Source organism: Pongo abelii, chromosome 15 (genome assembly GCF_028885655.2).
Source record: "Pongo abelii isolate AG06213 chromosome 15, NHGRI_mPonAbe1-v2.0_pri, whole genome shotgun sequence".
Classification (NCBI taxonomy): domain Eukaryota; kingdom Metazoa; phylum Chordata; class Mammalia; order Primates; family Hominidae; genus Pongo; species Pongo abelii.
Genome location: NC_072000.2, coordinates 38,575,830 through 38,583,878, shown reverse-complemented (window position 1 = coordinate 38,583,878; position 8,049 = coordinate 38,575,830). Strand labels below are relative to the sequence as shown.

Sequence of the window (8,049 nt, the reverse complement as noted above, 5' to 3'; positions counted from 1 at the left end):
TGGTAGAGACGGGGTTTTGCCATGTTGGCCAGGCTGGTCTCAACCTCCTGACCTCAGGTGATCTGCCCACCTCGGCCTCCCAAAGTTCTGGGATTACAGGTGTGAGCCACCACGCCCGGCCTTGAATCTTTGTAGGAAGGTCCATTACAGCCTTTAATATGGGGCTTATTTGGCTCAGCTACTGAAGCAATACCTTCTCAAGACTCTACTCAATGCCTTACATCTTAGGAGGTTTTTCCACTCGATCTGGTTGGACCACAGTTTCTGGTCCTGTTTAAATCCAAGGTTGGTTCTACTTGTTCTTCTCCAGTGCTGCTTTCTCAAATCTTGGTTGTTTTCTTCACATACATGTGCTGATGATCAGAACCAGCTGAAGACTCAAGGAGAACCCTTCTGAGCTCTTCTATTACATAGTTCTCTCCTCTGATTTTTACCACGTGAATTCTGATGACTTCACCTCCCAGATCTTCATACTGTTTGCTCAACTCAAAGAGGTGGCCAACATCTGTTTGGGTTGCTCCTCCCTGTGCTGCAGCCTGGAAATTCTACAGCAATCATAGGATTCACCTTTTTTTGTTTCCTTCTCTGAGAAATCACTGTCCTGCACTGCCTCCTGTCTGATATCTGAAAACAATTAACTAGTATATTTTTGTTCAGTTTTTTAAGTATTTTAGGTGGGAGGTTAATTCTGGTCCCTGTTACACTATCCTGGGTGGTAGCAGAAGTCACGGCATAAAGTTTGTATTTCCTAATGCTTTCTTAGTTATATGGATAATTCAAATGTTGAGTAAGAACATATTTTGCATTTTAATTTTTTCAATCATTTTATAAGTTGGAGGAATCTTTAAAAGTAGAAAAGCAAAAAAAGGTGTAAAATGAACAATTGACAAATAAAATCATGATACTTTACCAATATGTTGTACTAGCTAATTATTAAGCAACTTAGATAATATCTCAAAGGCTTTTAGAAAATGTGTGTAAAAAATTATTTTAATTCCTTATAATGTTTCTTTTTTCTTTCTTTCTTTCTTTTTTTTTTTTTTTTTTTTTTTGAGACAGAGTCTTACTCTGTCACCCAGGCTGGAGTGCAGTGGTGCGATCTCTGCTCACTGCAACCTCCTCCTCTCGGGTTCAAGTGATCCTTGTGCCTCAGCCTCCTGAGTAGCAGGAATTACAGGCGCCTACCACCACATCAGGCTAATTTTTGTATTTTTAGTAGAGAAAGCGTTTCACCATGTTGGCCAGGCTGATCTCAAACTCCTGACCTCAGGTGATTCGCCTGCTTTGGCTCCCAAAATGCTAGGATTACAGGCATGAGCCACCGCACCTGGCCTAAATGCTTATTATTTATTTTTATTTTTATTTTTATTTTTATTTTTTGAGACGGAGGCTCACTCTGTTGCCCAGGCTGGAGTGCAGTGGCACAATCTCGGCTCGCTGCAACCTCCACCTCCTGAGTTCAAGCAATTCTCCTGCCTCAGCCTCCCAAGTAGCTGGGATTACAGGCACTCACCACCATGCCCAACGCTTTTTAATTTTTTTATTTTTTTAGTAGAGATGGGGTTTTACCATTTGGCCAGGCTGGTCTTGAACTCCTGACCTCAAGTGATCCACCTGCCTCGGCCTTCCAAAGTGGTGGGATTACAGGTGGGAGACACCACACACCCAAACACTTACTGTATTTTTACTTAACGGCTTCAAGTCTTAAACAGATTCCAGGACTAGCAACATTTTGAAAACTCACTGTTCCACTGCAGATTTGCTCTTAAGTAAAATTTGAAAAATTTGCTTTTAAATATAGGAGATACTGAGCATAATATTTAATTTTTTTTTCTGAGACAGAGTCTCACTCTGCCACCCAGGCTAGAGTGCAGTGGTATGATCCCAGCTCACTGCAACCTCTGCCTGCCAGGTCCAAGTGATTCTCCTGCCTTGGCCCCCCAAGTAGTTGGGATTACAGGCATGCACCACCATGCCCGGCTAATTTTGTATTTTTAGTAGAGATGGGGTTTCAACATGTTAGCCAGGCTGGTCTCGAACTCCCGACCTCAGGCTATCTGCCCGCCTCAGCCTCCCAAAGTGCTGGAATTACAGGCATGAGCCACCGTACCCAGCCAAAATTTAATTTTCAAGTGGCCAGTAGCTACTCCAATGAAGCCAAAAATAATTAGTATCATTTTCCAGCCCAAGTTGCAGAATGACTGAACATAGAAGGCATCTCAGAAGAAATTTTTTTTTTAATCACTGGACACTTCATTGAATGCAAAGCAAGATTTAGCATCTTTGCCTTCATTGTACACAGCTGAAGCGGAAGCCCAGGGAGGTGAGGACTGCATGGTTTTCCTTGGCGTGGGAGGTGTGCACCCTTCAGTCCTCTCATGTTGTGGGAAGATCAGCCCATCTTCTGTTGGCTGCCATAGTCCCTAGGATGGGTGCCCTTCCAGTCATCCCACTCCCGAGCTCTGTAGAGTGTTTGTTCATCATCCTCTTCCTCCTTTTCTTCTTGACCTTCCTGTTGCTGAACTGCTTTTCTGAATTCCTCTGGTGTTGCCTTGGCTATTCCCTGATCTGGTAATGCTCCATATTTCCGATGTTGCTCATACCAGTCACTCACCGTCATAGTTGCCAGACTTGGATAACCAGCTCCAAATACTTTGGCTTGGGCCGTGTTCCGAGTGAGAATGAAGGGTTTCACTGGAGGCCTCTCCTGGCGAGATGAGTTAGAAGTTGATGCCTCTCTTGAAGAGTCTATTTCTCTCAGGATCTTTATTTCCTGGTCAAAGCTCTCAATCTCTTCTAAGCTGATATCAGTTCACTTCTGAAGATGAAGAAGATAATATTCACGAACACGCTCATCATCTGCTTGACCACTTTCCACAGCAGATTTCATTGCAGACAACCTGTGCTCCAACTCTGTTTTCTGCTTGTGTCTCTCTCTTTTAGCCTGTCTTTGAGATGCCATAGCAATGAGGCTAGGATAAGCCATGGAGGAATTAGCAGTGTGATTTTCAGCTGAGTTCTTGGTTTTGGGCAGCTCAAGCTCTGCCACATGATAGCAATGGCACAGTTAAGTAGTTTATAGTGCTCTTGAGCCCACTGCAAATGATCTAGACGCTTGCTGGGCTTGACTTGTTTCATGGTGAAGTCTCCTTAAACACTGGCACCAACAGGTACTTCAGGTCGGTGGAAGCAATCACTTTCAAATCTTCATTTTGGCTGAACAAGTCAAGCTGCGATAACATTTCGGCAGCCTTCTCAAGGAGGTCCGGGCCCTTGAACACCTTCTCCTGGACTATCCGGGAACCGGCAGGTTCGGTCGCTACTTCTACATCGTCCAGAAGCTGTTTGCTGGTTTCAAACAGCTCGGGGAGCTGTGGCAGCAGTAACTCGTCTTCAGCAGCCATCTTGGAGAGGGACGAACAAGAAATTATTTTTAAAGGAAAACTTTCAAAGTGAAAAGAGAAATATATCTTCTCCTGGGAGTACTAAAAGAAAACCTCACCTCAGATGAGTTATCTCACATTTTCCGAACACAAATAATCACCTTTGGGCCAAGAAGAGGTGTGGAAAGTTTCAAACACAGTTTTTATAAAGGAGGTACAACTGAAAAGGGGTTTTAACACAACCGCCTCTCTCACAGGCTTATTAGATCCTGATCACCTAAGAGTTTCTTGTTAGCACTCCTGTCAAATGGATGAAATGCGCCCGGAACGCTACCTCTGACAAAAAGGAAGGCACAGCAGATATGTTACTGTGTAAAGGTGCCAATGGGTACAGATGTGGTTATCATCTTCCACTAATCATCTAAGAACAAAGCATCTTTTGCTCCTTTGGGAGGCTAAATGGGATGGTTACTAAGTGGGAAGGATGTGCTTTCCTAATACAGCAGCATAATAATTGTTCTAAAAGATTTTAACCCTGGCTGGGCACAGTGGCTCACTCCTGTAATCCCAGCACTTTGGGAGGCCGAGGCGGGCGGATCATGAGGTCAAGAGATCGAGACCATCCTGGCCAACACGGTGAAACCCCATCTCTACTAAAAATACAAAAAAATCAGCTGGGCATGGTGGTGGGCACCTGTAGTCCTAGTTACTCAGGAGGCTGAGGCAGGAGAATTGCTTGAACCCGGGAGGTGAAGGTTGCAGTGAGCCGAGATCGTGCCACTGCACTCCAGCCTGGGCAACAGAGTGAGACTCTGTCTCAAAGAAAAAAAAGGGCAGGGGGTGCCAGGCATAGTGGCTCACGTCTGTAATCCCAGCACTTTGGGAGGCCGAGGCAGGCGGATCAAGAGATCAAGACCATCCTGGCCAACATGGTGAAACCTCATGTCTACTAAAAATACAAAAATTAGCTGGGTGTGGTGGCATGCTCCTGTAATCCCAGCTACTAGGGTAGCTGAGGCAGGAGAATCACTTGAACCTGGGAGGCAGAGGTTGCAGTGAGCTGAGATTGCACCACTGCACTCCAGCCTGGCGACAGAGCGAGACTTCATCTCAAAAAAAAAAAAGTGTAAAAACCTCAACAATTATAATTTATCTCATCTTATTATGTAAAGGGGCTCTTGAGAACAGCTAGTGTATCTCAATATGGTATATTCAGAATAGTCAAATATAGTTTTTTGTTTGTTTTTGAGACACAGTCTCACTGTTGCCCAGGCTGTAGTGCAGTGGTGCATTCCTCAGCCTCCTGAGTAGCTAGGGCTACAGATACGTGCCCCCATGCCCAGCTGATTTTTTCAATTTTATGTAGAGATGGGGTCTCCCTGTGTTGCCGAGGCTGGTCTCAAATTTCTGGGCTCAAGGGATCCTCCTGCCTCAGCCTCCCAAAGTGCTGGAATTGCAGGCGTGAGCCACCAAACCCAGCCACTGCCCTGGTCTTTCAAAGCACTGGGATTACAGGTGAGCCTTAATTTAGAGATAGTATTTCCCTTCAGAGCAGATATCAGGTTTGTTTACTTTCCTGTATAATAAAGTTAATGTCTCCCTCCAGAGCAAAGACCTTGCAGGTTTAAAAGTTGTCATTCAGAACTAAGGGGAGTTCCGTGGCGCCTCTGGCCTGGCCTCCCCTTTCTTGTCTGAATCGAGACACCAACTGAGTTCCTGTTTCTAGTAGCTAAGCTCCCACTGTCGGGGAGGAATCAGGGACTGTGCAGTCCCTGCCAGCTGTCCTTGAATCCCATCCAGGTCAGTTCTAGATTCTAAACTGAATTTTTTTCATGATATTGTCAAAACAGTGAGGAAACATTTTGTAAAGAAGCCCTAAAGAAAAAAAAAGTCATTGACCCTTCCTAAACAATTTTCTCTTAATATATGTATTCTAAGACTTTTTAATGTATATACTATATTAGAAATCCAATTCTCTTGTAGATGTCTCTCTTTTTTTTTTTAAACTGGTTTTTTTTTTTCACATTTTCCTGCCTCTATCCAGTATGTGGAACTTAACTGAACTTAGAAGGGACTTCAGAACTATTTTATTTATTTATTTATTTATTTAATTTATTTATTTATTGAGACAGAGTTTTGCTCTTGTTGCCCAGGCTGGATTGCAATGGCGCAATCTCAGCTCACCGCAACCTCTGCCTCCCGGGTTCAAGCGATTCTCCTGAGTAGCTGGGATTACAGGCAAGCACCACCACACCCGGTTAATTTTTTGTATTTTTAGTAGAGACAGGGTTTCTCCATGTTGGTCAGGCTGGTCTCGAACTCCCAACCTCAGGTGATCCGCCTGCCTCGGCCTCCCAAAGTGCTGGGATTACAGACACAAGCCACCGCACCCGGCCCTGTAGATTTCTCATTGAGGGCACAAACATTTATTTCCATCTCCTGTGTAACTATTCATAAACTTAAAGATGATTACTGAAGCAACTTTCGCCTTCCTCAGGTTAAATAAGCACTGTGCCTTTAAACTTTCCACATAAATTCTGTTTTCTAATTTTGTTTGTTTGTTTGTTTTTGCTATTTTGTGTTTTCTAATTTTTAATCCTTTGGTTAATCATGCCTCTGGATTTTTTCCCATTTTCTTCATCTCTTGAATTTAGAGCCCAGGATCTGATACAATACCCTAGTAAAGGGTTAATTCCTATTGCATAGATTTTCGATACCTGCCACAGACTTGAGAGCAGGTTGAGGGCAGATACTGTTTTATGCTTTTCTAGTATCAGTAACTTTCTAGCATATGTAGGTGCTCAATAAATTCTTACGGATTGATTGGTGTATCCCAGAATTGTTTTTGAGTTGTAAATCACAGTACCACTTTGCTGATTCATGTTTAATGTTTGCTTCACTATAAAAATTGTTTGTAAAGTAAAAAACAGCAAGAAACTCTACAGATGGTGAACAATGGCTATAAATCATAGAACCATCTTTGTTTTTGTGAAACGTATTCTTACTTCAATTAGCAGTCTTTCTGTTCCCGACCACCTATCCCAAAGGAATCATCATCAATAATGCCATCTCTGCATACAAAAGATATTCTTTCTTTAATGATGATGCTTAGCTGAGTTAGCATTTTTACTTTTTTTCCTTTTTCTATTCTTTTTTTTTTTGAGACGGAGTCTCGCTCTGTCGCACAGGCTGAAGTGCAGTGGCGCGATCTCTGCTCACTGCAAGCTCCGCCTCCCTGGTTCATGCCATTCTCCTGCCTCAGCCTCCCGAGTAGCTGGGACTAATTGCGCCCACCACCACGCTCCGCTAATTTTTTTTTATTTTTAGTAGAGACAGGGTTTCTCCGTGTTAGCCAGGATGGTCTCGATCTCCTGACCTTGTGATCCGCCCACGTCGGCCTCCCAAAGTGCTAGGATTACAGGCGTGAGCCACCGTGCCCGGCCTATTCTTATTTTATTTTATTTTTTTAGCACCACTTGCTTTTGAAACATTTTTACTTTTCGTATTTCCTTCTTTCTAGAGTTACTATGGTAGGCTGCATCTAAAATGACTCCTAAGCACCGTACCTTCTGGTTTTCACATCCTTGTGTAATTTCTTCCTATTGTGCTTCGGCTGGACCTAATGACCTGTTTCAAAAGAATAGAATATGGCAAAGTGACAGAATGTCACATCTGAGATTAGGTTACAAAAGACTGTGACTTTCATCCTCCTCTCACTCTCTCTTGTGCTCTCACTTGCTCATTCCAATGAAGAAAATTGCCATGTTACAATTTCCAAAGGATAGGTCACAATCCAAAGGATAGGTCCATGTGGCAGAAAAACGGAGGGTAGCCTCTAGTCAACAGCCAGTGAGGAACGGAGGCCCTGAGTGCAGCACCCTGATCGGGACTAAGTCCTACCAACATCAATACCTAGTCAAGCCTTAAGATGACTGCAGCACCCGCTCAACACCTTTTATACAGCCTTATGAGAAACCCAGAGCCAAGAGACCCAACTAACCTTTGCCTAGCTTCCTTACTCATAGACTCTGTAAGAAAATAATTGTTTATTGCTTTAAGGCATCAAGTTTGGGGGTAATTTTTCATACAGCAAGAGATAACTAATATAGATTCTGTTTGATAAATATTAACTTACACCTAACTCAGATTTCACTCAAAGAAATTAATACGCATGTGAGAAGATATATTCTTTACCCAGCCAAGGGAGGTATTGCCTAGGAAAAACTTAGATAGTTGCCAACCGATTGTATCATAATCTCACTTCTGAGTTTAGAAATTAATATTAAAGGACTGTAGTTTCCAGTCAGACTTTTCCATTTAAAAACCATGAGGTTCTATTTTTACAAGTCATAGGTACTTAATTAGTTCTCCACTATTCTGTAAAATAATACACTCCTAGTTCTGTGATAACTCTGGTCAATTCTAGAAATAAGTATTCTTTAGTACAAATTACCAGAGCCTGTGGATTTGAATGTGTCAATCTTTTTTATTAAGCAGGCCCCATTTTGTGAAACTCAGCTGGAAAACAGTCAACCTGACAATTCTTATAAATAGTTAATTTGAGAAATTCTTCTTTTTTTTTTTGATGCAGGGTCTTACTCTATTGCCCAGGCTGGAGTGCAATGTCACAATCATGTCTCACTGCAGCCTCAGCCTCCCGAATAGC

General features: G+C 42.8%; 1 pseudogene across 1 annotated transcript; it reads right to left on the bottom strand.

Annotated features, from left to right (window-relative positions):
* Positions 1-1,819: 1,819 nt before the first annotated feature.
* On the bottom strand, positions 1,820-7,012 carry LOC100455090 (immunoglobulin-binding protein 1-like; annotated as a pseudogene). The gene is made up of 2 exons (XR_008513037.1): positions 6,950-7,012; positions 1,820-3,404 (listed from the first exon to the last, which is right to left on the bottom strand). The product of XR_008513037.1 is annotated as an immunoglobulin-binding protein 1-like (transcript).
* Positions 7,013-8,049: the final 1,037 nt, after the last annotated feature.